Consider the following 26398-nt stretch of genomic DNA (forward strand, 5'->3'; position numbering starts at 1 on the left):
ACACACACACACACACACACACACACACACACACACACACACACACAGTGTCTGGGAACACATAAAAAGACTTGTACAGGATCAGATTATCCAGGAATTAATGCAGCTCATGGCAGAGGATTTGACAAGAGGAGAAGGTATCTCCTGTAGTATCTCCCAGAGAAACACCTGGAGGGGCTGTGCTTATCCACGTTCAGGGGAGGGCTTGAGAGGGAGACGCTGTCAGAGCTAGGGAACACTGAGTGGGAATAAAGGAAAGACTGCCCCTGCTGCTTGGTATTCACCAGTCCTGGTGAAAATCCCTCCCCATTCAATTATGTGTAAATAAGGGGAAAAAAAAGCCCCAAACAGAACCTTTAAAAAAGCCCCATGTAACATAAAAAAGGGAATCCACTGCTACAAAGTACAATTAAAAAAGTATATGTGAAAGGTCATCATAGTAAAAGAAGAATATTTAAAATACAGCTGCTTTGAGTTATTAAAAGGCAAAAAGGATATCTGTGAAAGAGTATTTGAAGTGGGAGTGGATAAAGATTAAAAAAGAATTGCCAATGTTAAGAAAAGAATCCATAAAAATTAAAATACCACTGCAAAATTAGAATCCCCTTTGGGGACAGTTAATGTACAATCTATTATATAATGAAGAAAAAATGAAAATTATAAAAAAGAAAACGATAGATTTGGGGAATAGAACATGAAGCTATGAATAATTGGCATCCTTGAGGGTGACACTGAATGAATAGAAAGTATAATTAAGTGTATAATCAAAGATATATAAAGAAAAGTTTCTGGATCTGAAAAAAAAATATCTGACACTATAGATTGAGGAAAATGTTTTAAACAAAATGAATAAAATGACGAGTTCCAGGCATATTCTGGTGAAAATGTGAATTCCCAGTATAAAAACAATTAAAGTTTTCAAGCCAGGTTACTTGTATGGATAAAAAAAATAGATTGTCCTAAAATATGACACAAACTTATTTTTTAAAGTTTTAAAAATTTTTATTTTTTGGCCGCACCACGTAGCTTGCAGGATCTTAGTTCCCTGACCAGGGATCAAACCTGCGCCCTTAGCAATGAAAGTGCGAAGTCGTAACTACTGGACTGCTAGGGAATTCCCCAAATGAACTTACTGACCAAACAGAAACAGACTCACAGACATAGAAAACAAATTTGTGTTTACCAAAGGGGAAAAGTGGTGGGGGAGGGATAAATTAGGAGTTTGGGATTAGCAGATACAAACTACTATATATAAAACAGATAAACAATAAAGTCCTACTGTATAGCACAGCGAACTATATTCAATATCCTGTAATAAACCATAATGGAAAAGAATATGAAAAAGAATATGTATATGTATAACTGAATCAATTTTCTGTACACCAGAAACTAACACAACATTGTAAATCAACTATATGTCAATTTAAAAAATTAGATTATCCTAAAGGACCATGATGAGAGCACTGATGCCAGATATATAAATAGAGTGAAGCCCAAGTAATTATTTTAAATTGTTATCCAAATGAAATACAAGAATAAAAATTTTAAAAGATAGAATGAAAAATAATTTGATAATATTTTAGGTGCATAATCTTGGGCTGTACTGGCAAGAATTTGGAAGTAAAAGAAGGTTAAACTAATACTTATACTACTCTTGGATTTTGTAATTAGAAGAAATATAAATTCAAATAGGAGTTTGAAAAAGAACTTGATCGTATTATTTAAAAACTAGCTCTACCTTGCCTAAATCATAGATATGACTGAATATATAGATATGACTGACTCATTAGCTATATGCATATATGTATGAAAGTGAATTCAGCAAATTCTAACAGAGGTTACCTCTAGTTACTGAGACTGTAGATAACTTTTATATTATTACTTGTGCTTTTGTATTTTTATAAAACAGTAAAACGATATTAAAGCTATAATTCAAAGTAAAAGCAAGCACTGTTTTCTGTTTACAAAGGGAGAAAAGCAGAATCAAGCTACTGCTCAAATATTCAGCAAGGTTTGTTTTCTTATTGCATCTTTGAATGATTATGGACACCAAATGGGAACAAGGCAGGAAAATCTCCGAACCCATTTTAAGGTTCTAATCATACTGACAGTGCTGTAAGTTTGTCTCTTCTTTATGAAGAAATAAAATCTTTTAGGGCCATTAAAGCTGCCTTATGTAATCCTAAAGGATGTGTCATTCTCCACCTCTACAAAGCCAGGTCCATTATCTTAAGTAGAGTATCATTATTAATGTCTCCTAACTCTGCACCAGATTGCAAAGGTGATATGTAAGAGATAAATTCAGGTACAGATAGACTATAAATAGCTGGAGGTTTAGTTCCAAACTTAAATTTAGTTTCCTTGGGGGCTGAGCTGTATCACAATATGTCACAAAAATGTTTTTCATCTACAGCAGTCAGACCTAAATGGATGAGGTAAACTTTAACAAACACACTAAGAACCACAACCACCACTACAATATAGCCGTTGATGTCTGTCTCCTAAGATCACACACACACTGGGTGAAAAGAGGAAAGGAAAGACACCCAAGTGAGACTACTAAAGTCAGAGAGGAGAACGATTTGTTCCAAGGCCTACAGAAGTGCTGGTCTAAGGCATCCTTAGGGGGTGGTCCCATTGCAAGGCAGCCCCAGGTCCATTTTATTGCGGCAGGTGCAACATGAGAAAAAGACAAGCAATTCAAAAAAAAAAAAAAAATCCAAAACAACCTCTTCATTCTGTGGAAGCCTAAGTTCTAACTTTTCCCACATTTTTCCAAAAGCTCTCTTCTGGCTCAGTATGGCTTTGTACCTGACCCATTCTTTAAATATCCTACCCTCAAGTATAGGAATTCAACAAATATAACTAAAGAACCCAAGTTCATTGAATGGTGAACATACGGTAGAGAGGATAACTCAATTCTGATGCCAGCCTGAGATTTGGCAGTGTAGGGAGTCTAGATGTGAGCATTTTGCTTATTTCAAGCTAAATGAAGACATAGTTTAGCCTTCCTAGTCAAACGCAGTTTAATTTTCACGTTTCCACTTATTTTAAGAACAATCTCCATCCTCACACCCTCCTCCCTGCCTTCCCAGCAGCTGCATACAGCAGGATGGGCAAACTGACGTAGCAGTTTCAGGGGGCTTCAGGCAATGTCAGTGAAGGAGGAGAATTTGAAATTGTACTTGGTGAAGAATTATGAAAGATGGCGAGTGGAACCCTGCTTCCTTTGCTTCCACATGTGTGATGGAGCACATAGGTAGCTGGATCCAAGTGAGCCCTTGGGCTTTGGGAATCCCAGTGAGGAGACTGGGGGGGGCGGGGCTTTCTCTGTGGGCTGGGTGAGAAGTTGAGAAGCAGCACTAGAGACCCTTGAGGTGAAGCAGAGGCACTTGGGAAAAGCTTCACAGAGGTCTGTGCCCACCAACCCTGCCCAGAGTGGGAGAAGGAGGATCAAAATCAGCTTTGTATAAATACTCCAGATTTTCCAGCTCACAATAGGTCAGTGAATGAGTGGGCTGAGTCTTTCTAGGCAGGAGGCTAAGAGAACGTTGTACATGAGCTCTGATGAGTCAACAAGAAGAACAAAAAAAAAAAACAAATAAAATAACAAAAAACACAAAACCCAACAAAATAACAACCGATCTAAAGACACAGCAGCAGAAAGGTGAGTAGTGAGTACAAATAGAACGCACATTTGGCAAACAGAGTTGTAGTAGGAATCAGGGCATTTTAAAAGAGTCAAGTATAACACAAATACTTCCTGTAACTAAAAATCACATTTTACAACTAATGAATTCAGTGGCTTATTGGAAGAAGAAGGTTACTTTTGAGATAGAAATTTGTGGAAAAATACCAAGAGATGGAAATCATTAGGGAAAAGAGAAGGTTGACTCTATAAGACCCACTGTATGCATTATGAGTTCTAGAAGGAGAAGGAGGAACTCTCTCTTTGAAGAGAGAATCAGTGATTAAATACTAGCAGGAATTGTCCCTGATTTGAAAAACGATCTAAATCTGCACTCTAAAAGGGCTCCCCAGAAATCGGTAGGGTGCATGAAAAAAGATATATTGAGGCATGATAAAAATTCTTGAGCTCCTGTTAGAAAAAAATGATCCCAAAGTTGGACTAGGTAGAAGGGATTATTGGGTGCTTTTTCTGTGCAGGGCTGGGCTTGACTTTCTATGGACTAAACTATTTTATAAGTCTGTAGTGGCTGAGATTAATATGCATATTTTTGTCTGGTAGAGATGAAAATAATTTCTGTTTGGTGGAGCAGATAACCCCAAAGGGTATAGTTTATGGCTCTGTAAGACAAAATCAATTTTGTATCTAGCTCAGCAATTTTATCTTAACATTCCTTTCTGACTCTACCTTTCTTTCTGCCTACCTTTCTGAATCCTCATTGAATTGCTCTCTCTCTCTCTCTCTTAAATATTTTACTGTTTTTCTCATTATTTAGTGAGTTAAAAAATCATTTACAAGTGCTTATATCGCATGAGAATTGTGGTTTTACCTTTTTGAAAATGATTCTTGTAATAGTTTTGGAGATCTTCCATTGAAATACCTAAGTGCACTCACTTGAAGAGCTGCTTCTTTGGAGAAGTCACCTCAGGAGCTGCTTGAGCATTTCTTGCCCCCTGGAGTAAATGCCAAGCAGCAATAGAAGTTTAGCTTTGCTAATGCTCTGCTTCTTCAGATTTCTCTCTCTCTCTCTCTCTTTTGATTTTGTGTTTTTGCTTTTTCTGGTTCCTGCATGGTCAATAAAGCCATTCCCCATTGGTGGCAGCAATGGTTGGGAATTTGGTTTTATGGTCTGACCATTGGTGATCTCTGTCAAATGGATGATGACGATCTAGTCCCTGAGGGGTGAGAGTTTGATCTGTTAATCTTTTTCTGTTTTCCTAAAGATCTGTTAATCTTTTTCTGTTTTCCTACTTTTCCACTCAAATCACCTGAAACATATTTGTTGACCATAGGGAAGGGCAACGACTCTTGAAATCTAGACTGATGAATTTTGGGGTTTCTGGGTTTACTTTTGACCTGCAGTTAAAATTGTACAACTGGGCTAAAAGCTGTGTGTTTGTAATTCATAAAAACCTTTACCTCTTGTGTGTGAATGGGAAGTATTTTCTTACTTCTGGAGGGTATTAATAAATTAGATTACAGTTGATAATAAATTTGAGGAACTCGGTTCTGGTTGATTGGTTTTTAGAGATGAGCAAATGCTTATATAAATTAAATATTCCTAGAATTCACAGAAAATAAAGAAACTAACCTTTTACTGTTTTAAATGCACTAGGCATTTGAGGAAAATAAATCCTTCTTACAGAAACTGCTAGCTTAGGAACACATTAAGAATCCAAGTTTACATAATTAAACTGAATCTTTGGATGAATTATACTGCTTTAATAATTTTTTTTGATTTATCAGTGTCATTATAATGCAGTGTATTTTTTTAAACACGATTTGGGTATGTTTTCTCATGAGGAGACTAGTTTAATATAAAATTCCTAAACTTGTTACTTTGACTTATTAATCAAATAAACTAATATTATAGATACATAATGCTTAAGATTATAAAATTATAAATTTGTCTTCACAATTCTGACAAACACTTTTATAGCAGTAATTATTTTTGCAGTGTGTCAGTTTGAACATCATTTCCGAAATCAGTAGGTAACTTAAAACCTTGGAATTTAAAAAATTGTGTTATTTAAAAGATAATCAATAGATACACAGATAATTTATAAGTACTATTGATAGTAAAACATTGATTACTAAGCATAATTTCAAGTTCATATACTTTTTGCATCTGACTTTGATACACTGTAGAGCTGCTATATCTTTGGAATATTCATGTTAATGAATGTTCTATTTTCGCCACTTTATGAAGGTGTAAAGGATGTGTGTATCTGGAGAAAGTTTGTTATCAGTATTCATGAGTTTTGTTAGACTGATAAAATTCTTAAGTATGATACATTTCTCAATTTTCTATCTTCTAGTTTGCTTTGTGGAATAGAAGTTATTTAGTGGCTGTACCAATATAAAAGTTATAATTAATACGGATGCTTGAGACTATAGTAGGAGCCATAGTGTGAGAGAAATGCAACTGTGTATGTACTTTTGTTTTTTTAAGAAAAAAGGAGAGTGATTTAATCTTACATTAAAGTGTGTTTGTTCTACAATATTCTCAAGAGAGCACAGTGAAGGACAAAAATCTGAGTATGTACAGCAAGTTGTAGAGAATTTGAGGAAAGTGATTTTATTTGCCTTGAATTATAATAGTTTAGTCTGAAAAAAACTATGAAATGTATTAAAATTTTGGCAAAGTTTGTTCAATTTTGAAGAATTTATTTACAAGATAATTTAAGAAACAAAAAAGAGCTTGTGAATCTTTTACTGCCAAATACCATATTAATAAAAAAACTAGAATTTAGCTTTCTCTGTGTGAAAATAATAAATTAATATTAACAAGGGATAGAAAAATGTTATTCTGTACCCTCTGTGAATATTATTCTGTACCTCTATTCAGATAGTAGAGACTCCATATCTCATCAGAATAATTTTTTCTGTTTTGTATTAACTTTTTATAATGTCCTTAATTATTTTTTAGAAAGCAAAAATAAAGAACAAAGATCCTTCACTTGTGAAAGAGTTAAAATTCCTTACAATGTTACCTTGCTTGATGTTATTTTAAAATATCTTATTGACACTGTTTAAATAGAAAGCCAGGTACTAGTTCTCCTCATCCATGATGTTATCTTAATTAACTATCTAAATCTCTTCTAATAACTCTTTTGATTTAGACCCTAAAATTAGAAAAATAAAATCAGTACATCTTTTACATCTAATACTGTCTTTGAGAGTTAACAGAGGGCCCTAGAAAACAAAAAAGATTCATTATTTTATCTTATATTTATACCTTAACTTTACCTATACCTATAAGAATGCTAGAAATAAATAGGAGTGTTTGGTATACTCCATATTTCACAATTAGTTTGACACCATTGTAAAAACTACATGGGAGTAATTGTTAAATCAGAAGACATGCTGACTCTTCCCTTTTTAAGTTTATATAGGAAAAATGTTATTAAGATAAATATTTCAGAAATTGTACATTTTGTGAGAAAACCCTTGAGATTTATTGGTGCTCTCATTATTTCTATTCTCAGGAAAAACATTGATCAAACCCTTATCAAATAGTTATATACTGTACTCCATTAGAGAATATTATTTTCCTCCATTCCGATACTATTAGTCACTGTATTAAGTTGACCACATTCAGTTTCATTATTGAACAAGTTCCAGCTTCCCTTAGATGTTTGCCTGAAGGCTATTCTGTACACTACAGACTAGTATGATGTATCTTCAACAAAGAAGGACAGTTTTAGAGTCTCATGGGATGGACTCTATCAGACACTATATTGACACTTTAAAGAACAGATACTTGGATATATATTTCTGAGCTCTCAATGCTTAGATGACTTTCAGACTTTACCAGTGGACTGTTAGGAATTCCAGGACTTTTTCCAGTCTTGAAGCAGATATATATGATGAAAGCAGACTGTTTGGCCCAGGATCCAGTGGAACAAAAGTGAATTATATGTGACTAAACAAACTGATAAAGGAAATTAAATTGTGGTTATTTATTTGAAATTTAGTTGGCATGATTTTTAATGTTCCATTTTTAATGCATATATGAATAAGTTCTTTCTGTTTGTTCTTAAAATATCACTACGTCCCAGTTTAGTAAATCTTGCTTTTTAAAACTAAAATAAATATTTTAATGGTAGCTGGTTCTTACTGACCCTTCAGAATTCAGAAATAGTTCTATACTTAGTGTTCTTCCTTCAATAGCCATAATATTATTTGCAGAGGTTCAGTAAAAATCTGTCCTCCTTTTTACTACAATATAATTAGACAAATTGTGCAACTGAATCCATACCTGTAGTGTCATATCTGAGAATAAATCTTATTTATTCAGGTATGACATGCCCACCATTAATAAATAAGGTTTAGTTTTGTATGAGGAGCCGAGGTTATCCACTGTGTATTCCTTCTCAGAAAACCACTTGGTAAAAGACTCCAATCAAACAAGAAATGAACCATATCAGAAAGTAGAATAAGGGAAGATGAAGAGAGAAAACAGGGTGAATCAATTTAAATTATCCATTAAATAGAAAGTGATAAGTTTTCTGGAAGAGCATAATGTAAGAGCTGAATCCGGATTCTGAAATGGAAGGAACCTACTACAAGAAAAGTCTAATAGTCTAGGCTAAAAAAGTACAAAAATGTAGCAAACTATCTCAGCAAAAGCAAGAATTGGCTTGGCGTGGGCAGAGTAAAAGTATTCCCAGTGTCTCATGGGGCAGGTGGAGGGAACATGAAGTAGTCTAAAAGTATCATTTTATTCAGAAGGAGAATGTTTATGAGGGAAACATTTGGTATTTTATTTCAAATATCAGTAGAGACAAAAATGCATCTGATTATGAAAGCAGGTAAATGGAAGGTATCTCAAATTAATAAAGGAAAAAGTGGAATAAGTAGTAATTTGATCTTACCAGAAAAAATGGGAAAAGGAAGCAACTTTAATGAAAAATTAGTAATAATCTTTTCATTTATATTATAATTTTATGCCTCTTCTTACAAAAGTTTTTGAAATCACTTTCACTGTTTATGTGCCCATAGAATATGACAGGGATCATAATGTTCTTAAATGTTTCCACATTAACAACATACATAGCCTTATGCATTTTAGGCTATGAATAATGCAATATCCTGTATTGAAGTAAGTATTCAAGACCACTATTTAAGGGCAGGCAAGGTTGACATATTGTTGCTTCTTTCAAGCTTATTAAGAAATTTTAAAGTGGAAAGTTCACGAGCAGTGGACATTCTGTAACCAATGATAGTAATATTTTGCACCCCTTGTTTTTTCCCTTTAATTGAATATATTTTTAAAAATCATGCCCACTTGGTGACTGCATGCTAAACACAATCTGAAAGTTAATAGGCACTTTATATTTTGATTGAATGATTGATAGACTGAACCAATGAATAAAACAATTCATTCACACTAAAATATTAGAGACAGTGTGTTAGTGAGACTCTATGTTGAGAAATCTGTATTTTAAAGCAGATTAGTAGGTATCACAAAGAGGAGAAAGGGGAGTGGTAGATATTTTGCAACATTTCTGTGGAAGAACTAGCTGTGAATTCTCTGATTACACCAGCCTGACAAATGTCTAAACTTTCTATGCCCTGCTATTCTTTCTACATTTTGGAGCTCCAGAATACTTGTCAGGTTTCTGTGGGTGTCTTCAAAGTATTCATCAACTATTTATATCCCCATGACTTGGGGGGAAAAAAAAATCAGTGGCCCCTTCCTAATCTTGACAGGGAAATCACTAGTTTGCATGCAAAGAAGCCTCCAGGTTCAGGGACCTTTGGTTCTGGGAATCAAAACCTGGTACAACCACACAGAGCTTTATTATTTGGCTGTGTTCATTAAAGTAATTTACCCATTTGACCTCGTTAGCACAATTTTTAAGATTCCAGGAAACTCTTGCCCAGAAAGAGAAAGTTGCAAGTAACTTTATTATTTCAGGAACATTCCCCAAATCCACTCATCTGAACACTAGACTACTCAACGTACCCTCATCAGAATAAATATTCCTTTTCTGAATGATGGATAACATCAAATGACGGTTTATTCCTCAAGATTCACTTTGAAACCCTTGCCTTGTTGTGTTCACCAATCCTAAACTATTATGTCAAAAGTTTGACTTATCCTAATCAAACTCCCCTCTCCACCTTTTACAAAAAAAAGAAAAAAAAAAAAAAACAACCCTGCCGAAACCAGACCCTAAAAACCTTATAATGGCCTATCTTTGCTCTCCTTTCTCTGAAATGCTACCAAGAATCTTTCAAGGAAGTGATCTCCCATACCTTAGTAAGCAATAAACTTAACGTTGCTCTTTTTTTTTTTTTTTTTTTTTTTTTGCGTTACGCGGGCCTCTCACTGTTGTGGCCTCTCCTGTTGCGGAGCACAGGCTCCGGACGCGCAGGCTCAGCGGCCATGGCTCACGGGCCCAGCCGCTCCGCGGCATGTGGGACCTTCCCAGACCGGGGCACGAACCTGTGTCTCCTGCATCGGCAGGCGGACTCTCAACCCCTGCGCCACCAGGGAAGCCCACGTTGCTCTTTTAACAGGTTATTTTGGTGACATTTTCAGGAAGTCAGTATTTGAACATCTAGAAGGAGGAGATTGTGAAGTCTGATGACTTATTCAAGTTATTTAAATAAATGAGTTTACTTTCTGAATGGAATTCTTAAGTTGTTTAATTATGTGATGCTGCTGTGCTGGAACTGACTTGTATCAACTCTCACTTGCTCTCAGAACTGATTTTCAAATAATCAAGTATTTGCAAGTTGTTTGTTAAAACATTGGTAGCTTTAACTGGCCGTGGTAGGAATATTTATAGCATGGAAACTACATCCTGTAGCAAATACTACAGATCAGGGCTTTTTTATTTGGAGAGCTGGTATACCAGCACATCACTAGTTTATTGCTGGGTTAATGTCATGTGGGATCCTCAAGGGATCCTTTGCTCATCTTGAGAAATAGGGATGAAAAAATCCCCTCTTTTGAGATAATGAAAGCTTTAAAGCTCAGTTAATATCAGGGATATATGTATGTTTTTCCATTACAAAAATATTGTTATGGGGGTGTGGAGTCAAGATGGCGGTGTGGGAAGATGCCGAGTTAGTGTTTCCCCACAACTAGGGTGCCTGCCAGCCATTGATGGGGTACCCTGATGCCCAAAGAGATGGGAGGAACCCCCAAGTGAACCGGTAGGACATGGGGGGACTGAGGGGCGAGGAGAAGTGGAAGCCAGACAGGATAGGCACCCCTGAGGCTGAGGAGATCAGGAGAGACAGGCAGGAGGGGTCCTCTGGGAGGAGGGGGAGTGGAGCGGAGGGTGATCACCCGGCCCATTCAGGCCTGGGGAGTCTGCTGAGCTCCCAGGCCAGTCCTCCAAAGGCCCCTCCAGGCTGCCTGGGTCCTGGGGGCATAGGAGGGAGGCTGAGAGGAGAACAGGAGAGGCAGGCACGAGGAGCCCTCCCGGAGACACTGGAAGAGCAGGAGAGGAAAGGAGGGCGTTTGCCCTCCCCACTCGAGCCCAGGAAGCCTGCTAGGCTCCCAGGTGAGGTCCCCCACCCTCTGAGACCAGGGGTGGGGGACATGCCTGCACCCCTTCTGTTCCGTTGAGCCTAAGCCCCACCCCCCACAGTACCCAGGGCCTTTTCCAGCCCTGTGGGTCCTGAGCATAGGCCCTGCCCACCACCCAAACCTCGCCCTTGCTTAGGCCACGCCCTCCACAGCCAAGGCCTTTCCCCCCACTTTCTTTTTTTTTTTTTTTCTTTTCCCTCCTCCTCTCTTTTACTATTGTGGTACCATTGTACCTTTCAGTTGTTGATTCATCTATACTTTTATTTTTATATTCTTTCTAATATATCTGTTAGTTTCCTAGTCTAATTTTATTTTTTTTACTTTATTATTGTTCTCTCTCTTTTTTTTTTTTAACACCCCACACAGCTTGCGGGATCTTGGTTCACGAGCCAGAGGTTGGGCTGAAGCTTCTGTGATGGGAGCTTCGAGTCTGAGCCACTGGACTAACAGAGAACCTCAGACCCCAGGGAATATTCATTGGAGTGAGGTCTCACAGAGGTCCTCATCTCAGCACTAAGACCCAGCTCTACCCAACAGCCAATGCTGGAAGCCTCAGGCCAAACAACTAGTAAGACAGGAACACAATCCCACTCATTAAAAAAAAAAAGAGCAAAAAAATATGCCAAAAATGAGGGAGCAAGGTAAAAACCTACAGGACCAAATAAATGAAGAGGAAATAGGCAATCTACCTGAAAAAGAATTCAGAGTAATGATAGTAAAGATGATCTAGAATCTCAGAAATAGAATGGAGGCACGGATTGAGAAAATAGAAGAAATGTTTAACAAAGATTGAGAAGAACTAAAGAATATACAAACAGAGATGAACAATACAATAACTGAAATGAAAAATACACTAGAAGGAATCACTAACAGAAAAACTGAGGCAGAAGAGCAAATAAGTGAGCTGGAAGACAAAACGGTGGAAATAATTACTGCAGAGCAGAATAAAGAAAAAGAATGAAAAGAATTGAAGACAATCTCAGAGATCTCTGGGCCAACACTAAACACACCAACATTCGAATTATAGGGGTCCCAGAAGAAGAAGAGAAAAAGAAAGGGTCTGAAAAAATATTTGAAGAGATTATAGTCGAAAACTTCCTTAACATGGGAAAGGAAATAGTCACCCAAGTCCAGGAAGCACAGAGAGTCCCATACAGGATAAACCCTAGGAAAAAGACACCGAGACACATATTAATCAAATTAACAAAAATTAAGTTCAAAGAAAAAATATTAAAAGCAGCAAGGGAAAAACAAAAATACTATACAAAGGGATCCCCATAAGGTTATCAGATGATTTTTCAGCAGAAACTCTGCAGGCCAGAAGGGAGTGGCAGAATATACTTAAAGTGATGAAAGAGAAAAACCTACAGTCAAGATTACTCTACCCAGCAAGGAGCTCATTCAGATTTGATGGAGAAATTGAAAGCTTTTCAGACAAGCAAAAGCTAAGAGAATTCAGCACCACCAAACCTACTTTACAACAAGTGCTAAAGAAACTTCTCTAGGGGGGAAACACAAGAGAAAAAGACCCACAAAAGCAAACCCAAAACAATTAAGAAAATGGTAATAGGAACATACGTATCAGTAATAACCTTGAATATAAATGGATTAAATGCCCCAACCAAAAGACACAGACTGGCTGAATGGATACAAAAACAAGACCCATATATATGCTCTCTATAAGAGACCCACTTCAGACCTAGGGACACATACAGACTGAAAGTGAAGGGATGGAAAAAGATATTCCATACAAATGGAGATCAAAAGAAAGCTGGAGTAGCAATACTCATATCAGATAAAATAGACTTTAAAATAAAGACTGTTACAAGAGATAAGGAGGGACACTACATAATGATCAAAGAATAAATCCAAGAAGAAGATATAACAACTGTAAATGTTTATGCACCGAACATAGGAGCACCTCAATACATAAGGCAAATGCTAACAACCATGAAAGGAGAAATCGACAGTAACACAATAATAGTAGAGGACTTTAACATGCCACTTACACAGGTGGACAGATCATCCAAACAGAAGATAAATAAGGAAGCACAAGCTTTAAATGACACAATAGACCAGGTAGATTTAATTGATATTTATAGAACATTCCATCCAAAAGTGGCAGAATATACTTTCTTCTCAAGTGCACATGGAACATTCTCCAGGATAGATCACATCTTGGGTCACAAATCAAACATCAGAAAATTTAAGAAAATTGAAATCGTATCAAGCACCTTTTCTGACCACAACACTATGATATTGGAAATTAATTACAGGAAAAAAACCCTAAAAAACACAAATACATGGAGGCTAAACAGTGTGCTGCTAAATAGCCAAGAGATCATCAAATAAATCAGAGAAGAAATAAAAAAAACATAGAAACAAATAACAATGAAAACATGACGACCCAAAACCTATGGGACGCAGCAAAAGCATTTCTAAGAGGGAAGTTTATAGCAATTCAATCTCACCTCAAGAAACAAAAAAAATCCCAAATGAACAATCTAACCCTACACTTAAAACAATTAGAGAAAGAAGAACAAAGAAAACCCAAAGTCAGTAGAAGGAAAGAATCATAGAGTTCAGAGCAGAAATAAAAGAAATAGAGAAGAAGAAAACAGTAGCAAAGATCAATAAAACTAAAAGCTGGTTCTTTGAGAAGATAAACAACATTGATAAACCCTTAGCCAGACTCATCAAGAAAAAAAGGGAGAGGACACAAATCAATAAAATTAGAAATGAAAAAGGAGAAACCACAACTGACACTACAGAAATACAAAGGATTATAAGAGACTACTACAAACAACTGTATGCCAATAAAATGGACAACCATGAAGAAATGGACAAATTCTTGGAAAAGTACAATTTTCCAAGACTGAACCAGGAAGAATTAGAAAATATAAACAGACCTATCACAAGTAATGAAATTGAAACCGTAATTAAAATTTTTCCAACAAACAAAAGTCCAGGACCAGATGGCTTCACAGGAGAATTCTATCAAACATTTAGAGAAGAGCTAACATCGATCCTTCTCAAACTCTTCAAAAACATTGCAGAGGGAGAAACACTCCCAAATTCATGCTACGAAGCCAACATCACCCTGACTCATTAAAACCAGAAAAAGATATCACAAAAAAAGAAAATTATAGACCAATATCACTGATGAACATAGATGCAAAAATCCTCAACAAAATACTAGCAAACAGAATCCAGCAACATATTAAAAGGATCATACACCATGATCAGGTGGTATTTATCCCAGGGATGCAAGGATTCTTCAATATATGTAAATCAATCAATATGATATATGACATTAACAAATTAAGGAATAAAAACCATATGATCATCTCAATAGATACAGAAAAAGCTTTTGACAAAATTCAACACCCATTTTGATACAAACTCTCTAGAAAATGGGCATAGAGGGAACCTACCTCAACATAACAAAAGCCATATATGACAAACCCCACAGCAAGCATCATACTCAATGGTGAAAAACTGAAAATATTTCCACTAAGATCAGGAACAAGACAAGGATGTCCACTCTCACCACTCTTATTCAACATAGTGTTGGAAGTCCTAGCCACAGTAATCAGAGAAGAAAAAGAAATAAAAGGAATACAAATTGGAAAAGAAGTAAAACTGTAACTGTTTGCAGATGATATGATACTATACATAGAGACTCCTAAAGATGCCACCAGAAAACCACTAGAGGTAATCAATGAAATTGGTAAAGTAGCAGGATACAAAATTAATGCACAGAAATCTCTGGCATTCCTATACACCACCAACAAAAACTCAGAAAGAGAAATTAAGGAAACAATCCCATTTACCATCACAACAAAAAGAATACAATACCTAGGAATAAACTTGCATAAGGGAGCGAAAGACTTGTACTCAGAAAACTATAAAACACTGATGAAAGAAATTAAAGATGACACAAACAGTTGGAGAGATATACCATGTTCTTGGATTGGAAGAATCAATATTGTGAAAATGACTGTACTACCCAAAGCAATCTACAAATTCAATGCAATCCTTATCAAACTACCAATGGCATTCTTCACAGAATTAGAATAAAAAATTTTACAGTTCGTATGGAAACACAAAGGACCCCGAATAGCCAAAGCAATCTTGAGAAAGAAAAATGGAACTTTGTACCACACAGCTATAGTAATCAAGAAAGTATGGTACTTGTACAAAAAAAGAAATATAGATCAATGGTACAGGATAGAATGCCCAGAGATAAACCCATGCCCATATGGTCACCTAATTTATGACAAAGGAGTCAAGAACATACAATGGAGAAAAGACAGCCTCTTCAATACGTGGTGCTGGGAGAACTGGACAGCTACATGTAAAAGAATGAGATTAGAACACTACCTAACACCATACACAAAAATAAACTCCACTATTAAAAAACAAAACCAAGTTCCAGATCCAAAATAATGAACCTGCCGGTAACTATTTTTCTCACAGTTCTAGCTTCCACTCCACTTATTTTTTAAATTTTACATTTGCACCTTTTGAAGAATGAGTAACAATTTTTATTTGATTAATATCTGTGAGAACTGGACTTAACTTTCTTCATATTAATTAAAAAAACAAAGCAAAACCACACACACCCTAATCAAACTCAGAGAAAATACACATTTGTTCAGTTGTGGAAGATGCTGTTAATTTTACTTTAAAATGAAAATGGGGTGTTTCTCTATTTTATTGTTTTCAGTAAAATTTCTTAAGTGTTTTGAAAAAAAAAAAAAACTCCAAGTGGTTTAAAGACCTAAATATAAGACCAGACACTATAAAACTCTTAGAGGAAAACACTCTTTGACATAAACCACAGCAAGATCTTTTTTGGCCCACCACCTAGAGTAAAGGAAATGAAAACAAAAATAAACAAATGGGACTTAATTAAACTTAAAAGCTTTTGCACAGCAAAGGAAAGCATAAACAATACAAAAAGAGAACCCTCAGAATGGGAGAAAGTATTTGCAAATGAAACAGCAGACAAAGGATTAATCTCCAACATATACAAACAACTCATGGAGCTCAATATCAAAAAAACAAACAATCCAATTAAAAAATGGGCAGAAGACCTAAATAGACATTTCACAAAGGAAGACATACAGATGGCCAAGAGACACATGAAAAGTTGCTCAACGTCACTAATTATTAGAGAAATACAAATCAAAACTACAATGAGGTATCACCTCACACCTGTCAGAATGGCCATTATCGAAAAATCTAGAAACAATAAATGCTGGAAAGGGAGTGGTGAAAAGGGAACTCACCTGCACTGTTGGTGGGAATGTAAATTGATACAGCCACTATGGAGAACAGTATGGAGGTTCCTTAAAAAACTATGAATAGAACTACCATATTACCCAGCAATCCCACTACTGGGCATATACCCTGAGAAAACCATAATTCAAAAAGAGTCATGTACTGCAATGTTCATTGCAGCTCTATTTACAGTAGTCAGGACATGGAAGCAACCTAATTGTCCATTGACAGATGAATGGATAAAGAAGATGTGACGCATATATACAGTGGAATATTACTCAGCCATAAAAAGAAATGAAATTGAGTTATTTGTAGTAAGGTGGATGGACCTAGAGTCTGTCATACAGAGTGAAGTAAGTCAGAAAGAGAAAAACAAATACCATATGCTAACACATATATATGGAATCTAAAAAAAAAAATGGTACTGATGAATCTAGTTGCAGGGCAGGAATAAAGACATAGACATAGAGAATGGACTTGAGGACACGGGGTGGGAGGGGGAAGCTGGGGCGAAGTGAGAGTAACCTCAACATATATACACTAACAAATGTAAAATAGTTAGCTAGTGGGAAGCAGCAGCATAGCACAGGGAGATCAGCTCGGTGCTTTGTGATGATCTAGAGGGGTGGGATAGGGAGGGTGGGAGGGAGGCTCAAGAGGGAGGAGAAATGGGGACATGTGTGTGCATATGGCTGATTCACTTTGTTGTGCAACAGAAACTAACACAGTATTGTGAAGCAATTATACTCCGATAAAGATCTATTTAAAAATATTGTTATGGAGAATAATACATGTACCAACAGAATTTATTGTTTCACATCTCTGGTAGCTATTTTCCTAAGTCCCTTACTTTTACTTTACTATAGATAAAATTGTAAGTGGGTGCACTGAGTGTATAAAATGTTCTACAGTTAGGAGTTTCAAGTTATTTAATATCTTGCAGGAAATCAGCTTTGAAGGAGCAAATATATAAGGGTATACCCAAGTGGAAAAGGAATGCTCAGTTCTATTTCAAGGGGATGACTTCCCTCACTGTCCCAGATCTACAGGTCTTCACCTCAGCTTCCTGAGTCATTCCCTCTGCTCTTGATTCTTCAGCGAGGGCAAAATATCTGTCAGTTGAAGCAGGTTGGAACTTAAAAAAAACCTTTTACTAATAACATTAATTAGAAAAGCAACAACAAAGTAAATAAATAAGATATAAAAGCGTGGTCATACGTGGTGCACATAATTCTTAAAATCAACCGTTTCTTTCCTCTTTGCCACGTTTCTCCTCCCCTTTTTTCTTTGTTTGTTCTCTGATTTGAGGAAAGGGCTGGAGTGAGAATTGGTTAGATTCTTCCTCGCTGGTGAATGCAGGATAGTAAATAAATAGATGTGTGAAGTTGCATATATTTTATTATTACACATATTTTATTTATTCCCTTGGCTACATTGATCTTTTCTCTGGGAACATACTGACTAAAGGAATAGGTGACAACAACAGCCAGGAGAGCCATGTAACTCTGTCTTAGTTTGTTTGTCTTATTTTCTTTTTGTTGTAAGGTATTGAGTTATTGGAATGAGATCAACACTAAACCCTGGGGGAATTTGATTGATAAAGGCCTTAAAATTCAAACATAGTTATGGTGCCTATAACTCTCCTCAAGTTCGGCAGCAGAATGAAGCAACTTCTCTTTCACCGTGTGGGTTAAAATACAAATAAACAAACAACAATCTCTGAGATCCCTGGGTAGGTGCTCATTTGTAGTACTTTTCTTCACATGGATCCTTGGGTTTCTAATTGAGTGAGAGGGAGAGAGCTGAGAAAACAGAGAATACTCGGTGCTTATTTGTAGAAGCTTATAAAATCATAGAACGTAAAGGGACCTTTGGGTAAACAACACTAGCACCCCAAACTTATGGAAAAGGAACAGGAGTGAAGTTGCAACCTTAATGTCACATTGTTAGTGGTAGAATTAGAATCAGATACAGCAAGTGAGTGGACTCCAGACTTACGCTGGTTTTGGGCAGTAATGACTAATGTGATGTTGGGTTTATGTATATATATATATATATATTTTTTTTTTTTTTAACTTTTCCATTTCCCTCTTTCTCTCTGCCTCACTTCCCCCCACTCCTTTTTAAAAAGATTTTTTATATAGCAGGTTCTTATTAGTTATCTATTTTATACATATTAGTGTGTATATGTCAATCCCAATCACCCACTTCATCTCACCACCACCCCCCTCCCCCGCTTCCCCCCCTTGGTGTCCATACTCCCCCTTTTTTCCCATTTCTTTCATTGCCTTTCAAATATATGCAAGTCTCACAATGAAAAGGAACAACCTTTAGAAATGAACAAAATAACTTCAGATTTTCCCCCTTATATTTCAAGGGTCATTGGTGAGCAATTTAACAATCCACATTGGAGTCTAGCGTGAATTTCCATGTGTAGACATCCAAGTCACAAATAAAGGTAACGGAAGAGTGGAATTTTTTTTTCAACAGATTTTCAAAACTGGCTTCCAACAGGTGACACCCACCACATACGGATTTCTTAGGCAGTCTGGAAAGACACAGCCTGCTGAATTAATGTACTGCTCCCCAATCTGTGGTCTTAAAAAGTATTTAGCCATATTTTTCCTGTGGGCAAACTCTGCATGGAAACCTTCTTTTGGAATTAGCCACATTCCCTCTTTCTGGTCACTAGAGTATCATTCAGTAAATTGCTTCTTTAGAGATCCTTAGTGGCTGGAAAGAATTAATGAAGTTACTAGGTAATTTCTGCACTGTGAGAATCTGGCTATAATTTGTTAAAAAGAAGACACTCCATACTGCAAGCATTTCCAAACAGTAATTCTGTTTTTAGGTTTGTTCATTCATCCAGCAAACATTTGTTGAGTACCTACTCTAGGTAGGCTAGTTATTAGGCACTGGGGAGGGGGTGTGGGACAAGATGAACAAAAGCAGTCCCTGACACCAAAAAATAAGTCTAGTGAGAGAATAGCCAGTAACCTTTAAATGTAGTGTGATATAGCCTCATAAGAGACGTGCACAGGGTTACCTGAGTAGATCGGGCTGTGGTGGTGGTGGTGTCTGTGAGTGGCAGAAGCAACAATGATGGTGGTGGCAGCAGTGGCGGGTGGTGTTGAGGGATGCAGTGGGGATCACAGAAAGCTTCTTGAAGAAGGTAATTGCTGAGTTGAGGTCTGAAAGATAAATAGAAATTAGCAAACTGAAGGAGGAGCATATTCCCTTATTCCTGCCCCTAAGTGCCTCAAACATATATGCAATGCATTTTAATTCAAAATTCCAATTTAGTTAACGTGAGCACAATTTTGAGAGGTTCTTCAAGTTCTCACCTTACAGTTTGGCTTGGCTTCCCCGATGTGTGATACACATCTCATGTATGCATCATCACAACTCCCCACACATTTGTAACCTATTCCATTGGTGAATGTATTACATGCCATAATTTTTGGCCCTGTGTCAGTGTTTGATTCAAAGCAATACCTTCTCCATCGCCTTTGCTCTAGCAAGAAGTATGCCATGCATCATCAGACTGCCTGGTAATATTGACACTTTTATGTATCCCTGAGAAATAATTTCTGCAGCTGAAAGGCCAAAAAGTTTGTAGAGTAGGATTTTGGAGAAATAAGCAAAATGAAGGCAACCTGTTAAATTCTCTAGTGTTGATACACTTTACAAAAAATGGCATTCTGGGAACTAAGGTCACTGAGGTGAGAAAAATGAGCCATGAGGCTGTCACATAAATCTCATCTGTGTCCTATAATTTTTAATCTGCTCCAGATCAGTAGGGGTTTTGAATGCCTGGCCAGCAGGAATGGGGCATTCAAGATATTCCTCAAGGGACCCTCTGAAGAAATACAGGTTATTTTATATCTTTCTTGCTATGGGGACCAAGAAACAATGAGGTCCCTCTTGATACCCCAGGACATATTGTACTCTTCTTAATATACCCACACGTCTATTTCTAGTCTACTGAGCCGTTGTTTTCATTTTAGCTCTCACCTACATGTTCTCTGTTTCACTAACAAATATTATTCTCTTATAATGGCCTTCCTAAGCATCAGACTTATTTATTTATTTATCTTCCACAAAATTGATTGGTGGTAGAAAACATTACCTATTTTTAGTACTGGCTTGAATTGAAATGATGAATAATCAGGCAAGTTGTGGTGTAGTGCTTTCAAATATTGATAGCTATTATTTAGTAAGTGCTTACTCTATGCCAGGTATTGTATGTATTGATTGTCATGTATCTGTAACACCCCTATCAGGTGGGTATTATCGTTTTACAAATAAACATATATGTTCATAAAGGTAAGGGAGTTTTCAAAGATAACATACTAGAAAATAGGAAAAGTGGAATTTAAACTCAGAGCTAATGTTCCTCCTGTCATATTGAATAGATTTCAATCTTTTATAGATGTACATGACTAGAAATTTTTTAATCAGCCTTCACTGTAGTTGAACTATGGATGCTGTCTAATTATGAAACAGATACATTGGATCTTATTAAAATATTGAGACATAGGGCCTTTAGAATAGAAAGTCTGAAAAGAGTAATGCAGGAAACTTAGTAGTGGAGAGGAGGAGAATTTCACAGAGAAATGGAACTTTAACTAAAACCTTAAAGATATATGGGGCATATAGAAGAGAGAGGGGAGGATGTTTTAGGAAGTGGGATATTAGTTTGAGGAAATGTTACAGATGAGGATATACATAAAGAGTGATGGTAATCTGACTTTTCAATGTGATTGTTGTCTAAGACCTGGGCAGGACCAGGATGGAAGTCAGGGCAGGTGAGTGAGTGAGTATTTATTGGTCAATGAGGAAATGGCACTGGATACTGAGATTGTACTTACTTCAGAAAGAATAAGAATCAGGGAATTTCCTTGTTATGATTGCATTTCAACTGCACGTTCCCAAATCTCTATATGCAATAACACCAATAATGATCAGTACTTTTGGAAGGCAAAGTTCTATGACCTTCATCAGAGGACTGATGTATGAATACTTTAAAAATATATATTTAATTAATTCATTAATTTATTATTCTTGGCTGCATCGGGTCTTCGTCGCATCACTCAGGCTCTTCGTTGCAGCATGCGGGCTTCTCTCTAGTTGAGGTACACGGGCTCAGTAGTTGTGGCACGTGAGCTTAGTTGCCCCATGGCATGTGGGATCTTAGTTCCCAGACCAGGGATCGAACTTGTGCCCCCCGCATTGGAAGTGGATTCTTTACCACTCGACCACCAGGGAAGTCCCTGAAAACATGTTTAACTATTACCCCTCCCCTTGTCTTTAGAAAAGCATCTAGTGCCCCAAGGTTCTTCTACCAGAAATCCTTCAAGGCATGAAGTTAAGAAATGAAAAATGCAACAGGTCTGACATTGGTATGGTCTCTATGGGAAATGGTAAATCAACTAATGATTTCCAGAACTTTTGCAAGCTTCTGATAGAATTTTCCCTTTCATTATTTCTTGGAAATAATGTTTTTTGTTGTTATTGTTTGTTTATCTTTCAAGTTCAGAGCAAGGAATGAACAAAGATAATTTGATGAGATGGGGCAGTTTGGAGACAGTTAAGTGGGGAGAGAGAAAGCAGGACTGATGACTCAGGCCTGAGGTAGTTGAGTGTACATCAAGGGATTCTATAATGTCACATGCTTCTCTAGGAAACCGTGTCACCTCAACAGAAAGCAGCAAGGCCACTATTCAGCTGGTATGCTGCAGTTCTACATACCAATTAGCACCAATTTCTGATTGGTTAGGTACCTTTCCAATAAGCGGGACCCACGCTGTACTTATTGTTAAGTATTTTGAACATCCACCCTGGGAACAGGGCCAGCTGTACTATTTTGCACAGGGCCCTGTGCAGAATGAAAATGTGAGACCCCTTTTTCAAAAAGCAAGAAAAAGGGCTATTAAACATGCCAAAATATAAAGCTTTGTTCTTCCTTCTGTGGTCTCTATCTTGACTTGTCATGATAGTTTTTTTTTTTTTTTTTTGCGGTACGCGGGCCTCTCACTGTTGTGGCCTCTCCTGTTGCGGAGCGCAGGCTCTGGACGCTCAGGCTCAGCGGCCATGGCTCACGGGCCTAGCCGCTCCGCAGCATGTGGGATCCTCCCGGACCGGGGCACGAACCCGTGTCCCCTGCATCGGCAGGCAGACTCCCAACCACTGCGCCACCAGGGAAGCCCCATCATGATATATTTTAACTTACTATTTAATGTCATTCTACCTTTAGATAAATTAAAAATTTAATAAGTAAATAAAATTGTTAAGAATTTCTAGATGGTGACAGGAGAGCATTAAACCGAGTGAGGGGCCCATCTGAGTGTGGGACTTTGCAAACACATGTCCGTGAAGCTAGCCTTGTTTAGAAAGCAGTAGTCTAGAACTTTAGCAGCACCAGAATGAGCATTTGGTGATAGTGATTTCTTGTGGGTTAAAGAAAGAACTGAGGTGTAGCTTAACAGAAAAAGTCATGTTAGCAAGACACAGGAATAGAACATTGAAAATGTGGATTCATAGTTGCACATGTGAAAAAGACCTGGAAGCTTCAGTATAATAATTACAGCAAATACTATGTGAATCAGCAGCATGAAGTAGCTGGAATAAGATAGCTAATTTGCTATTGAGTTACATAAATAGAAGTATAATATCTAGGACAAGGATGGCAATAATGAAATCCAACTCTACTCTTCAGACCACACCTGTGGTATTGTCTTCAGCTCTTTGCATCACATTTTAAAAGTGATATAAACAAATGAGACTATGATTAGTGGAACTGCGTAGGAAGAATGCAGGGACTCACAACAATGTAATCTAAGGAGCAGTGGGAAAATGGGGCTCTTCAGTTTTGCAGAAAGTAAAACTTGGTAGAGGAGAAGGGGTGAAATGAAAGGTGCTTCTGAATATTTGAAGAGCTTTCAAGCAGAAGAGGAATTAGATTAACTAATTTAACAATGGGGTGAAACTAGAGCCAATGGTGACTACTAGAAGGGACTAGATTTCAGCTCAGTGTTAGAAGGAACTCTGAATTGTAAGAGCTTTTAAAAGAAAAAAGGAACTGCTTTGGGAAGTAATGAATTTCCTGTTGCTGGAGCTTGGGTGTGGTGTTATCAAAAAAGGTTAATTTTTGAAGTCAGACAATCGGGTTCACATTCAGGCCTTGACACTTAGTATTGACACTTACTAGTATAACTTGGTACACTGCCTAATGTCTCCTAGCTTCAGTGGCTGATGGAGGAGATGTCTAACTTTTCTAGACGGCGTGCTTGGAGTGTTAGAGAAAATCAATGTAAATCCCTTGATATATCTTCAAATGTCATGCTCACAAGGTACGGAATGTGCATCACAGGAAATATATATCGTTTGACACATGTACAAGAACATATTTCTGGCTAGGGAAGGAGCTTACTTTGACCTAGATCTCAAGATGTCTATCTGAAAACCTTTTAAAAAAGGAACTTACTTAACATAGTTCTTATCAAACTTTTCCCTTAACTTCTTATATCATAGAAACTAAGATCATAAGAACCTGCCTAATAAATATTCTTAGAGTTTTCCTAGTGAAGTCTCAGTTTTTACATGGGTTTATAAATATGGCATTGCAAATTGTGATAGTCAAAATGAAACATTTTAAAGTAAGTGGAATTTAATCTATTGCAATTCTTGTATAAAATATCTATATTCTCATCTTATCCTCTGATCTCCGTTTCTCTGAAGATCTTTTAAAAATCAAGGTGTTTTTCTGGATGGGGGCAAATGTATAATTAAAGGATTATGGGGATCAATACTCTCACATCCAGCCAAGTTGGATAAGATAAATTCCATTTTATAGCTGGAAAAACTGAGGCTCTACCAGCGATAAAACTTATTGTGCGTGTTCCACATGTCAAGTGTTGTGTCAGACACTTTATTTCACGCAGTACTAGTGACCACCCCAACTGAAGCAAGCATTATTATCTTTAGTCATAGGTGAAGCACCGAGGACAGAGGACAGAGACCATGCCTCTCTTATTAACTGCGTTCACCCTGGGACCCAGCATAATGCCTGGCATACTAGGCATGCAAGAAATATGTGTTGAATTAATGGCTAGTTGAAAGAACAAATGGAAACATGGAATCTCAGAAAGAACAAGTAAATGGACTGAGGTCATAAAGCTTTGTAAGTGGTGGAGGTCGGCTCAGACTCAGGTCATTGTGCTTGCCCTCTTCAAAGACTTGCGGAATCTACCTGTGATGACTATTGATTTCCAGGCACTGTATCAAGTGTGTAGTTGGTAATATGCATTTTCATACTGTAAGACCACTGAATATCTGGTAATTGACATTGGGTAAACCTGAGATAAATTATTTTTACAGATTTTTATCCTCTCTAGGTGTATTGTTTTATTTGCATTTTAGGAAGCTTGTTTTATACATGTTGATTCCACTATTTTTGCTATCTCAGATACTGTTAAAAGTAACACAACAGGCCCCAAATGGAGTCACTTATGCTAAGCCACACATCACCAAACCCAGACTTAATTATAGTTTCAGCTCTCCCAGAAATGGAATCTTAAACCAGTAAATCAGGAATTGCCTGATCAACACCTGCCATCCCCTAAAGGAAAGTAAGCTTGCAGGGACCAATCCTTTTTTTTTGCCTTGTATAACTTCCTTATTCCTAATCCCTTCTGCCTGTTAAAGTCTTTTATTTTGTACAACTCTTCAGAGCTCCTTTCTATCTGCTAGACTGGATGCTGCCCGATTTGTGAATCGTTGAATAAAGCTTTAAATTGTTGAATAAGATCTTTAAAGTTTATGCAGTTGAATTTTTTTTTTAACAGATGCTGTTTTTAGAATAGCCCCTTTTCTCTGATTATGAAAACAATACATGGGGAACAGAATTAAATTATGTAGACCTGGATTTGAATTCAGACTCTACCATATATCAGCTAAGTGATCCTTGGCAAGTTACCTAATGGGGTTACTACTTCCTACATAGGTTCTTTTTGTTTTTGTTTTTTTGGTTTTTCAGTACACGGGCCTCTCACTGTTGTGGCCTCTCCCGCTGCGGAGCACAGGCTCCGGACGCGCAGGCTCAGCGGCCATGGCTCACGGGCCCAGCCGCTCCACGGCACGTGGGATCTTCCCAGACTGGGGCAAGAACCTGTGTCCCCTGCATCGGCAGGCAGACTCTTAACCACTGCGCCACCAGGGAAGCCCCTACATAGGTTCTTTATTCCCCCTTTCAGTCAGAATTATATAAAATAACATGTGCAATTTTCTTGGCATAGTGTCATGTATGTTATAAGCGTTAAACTCATATTAAACCACTAATGATAAAATACTAACAATATATGCTCATTGTAGAAAACTTGTAAAACACAAAAATATTGAAAAGAAAGTAATAAAGCACTCATAATTGCATCCTCAAAGATGACCACAGTCAGCATTTTGTTTTCCTCTAAAATATTTTCTTTTCTTCTAAAAATGTTATGTACATTTTTAAATGGTTGAGATAGCACTGCATATATAATTTTGTGAACAGCTGTTTTTGTTTTTACCTCAGCAGGAGACTGATTTGATTAAGAGCTAAACGGTGAAAAAAGTCAGGTGTGCCTTCCACACTAGAGCATTTTGATGGTATGTTCCTAGACCCTAAATGCGCACTTCTTCGTCTTTTAAATTACTTTTCTGCTCAAGGAGTGATGAAGCTGAGGAGTTGCTTGCCAGGATATCTAGGAAGCCGTAATTATTCTGCTCTCTAATTGAAGAATAAACATCCAGTTTTTACTTTGTGCTTTTTCCAGGACTGCGCTAATCAGGATGCTGGATCTTTGCGCTGTCAGATAATTAGTGATGAACATTTCGCT

This window comes from Monodon monoceros, unplaced genomic scaffold (genome assembly GCF_005190385.1).
Source record: "Monodon monoceros isolate NGI ecotype Baffin Bay Population unplaced genomic scaffold, NGI_Narwhal_1 Super_Scaffold_21, whole genome shotgun sequence".
NCBI classification, from domain to species: domain Eukaryota; kingdom Metazoa; phylum Chordata; class Mammalia; order Artiodactyla; family Monodontidae; genus Monodon; species Monodon monoceros.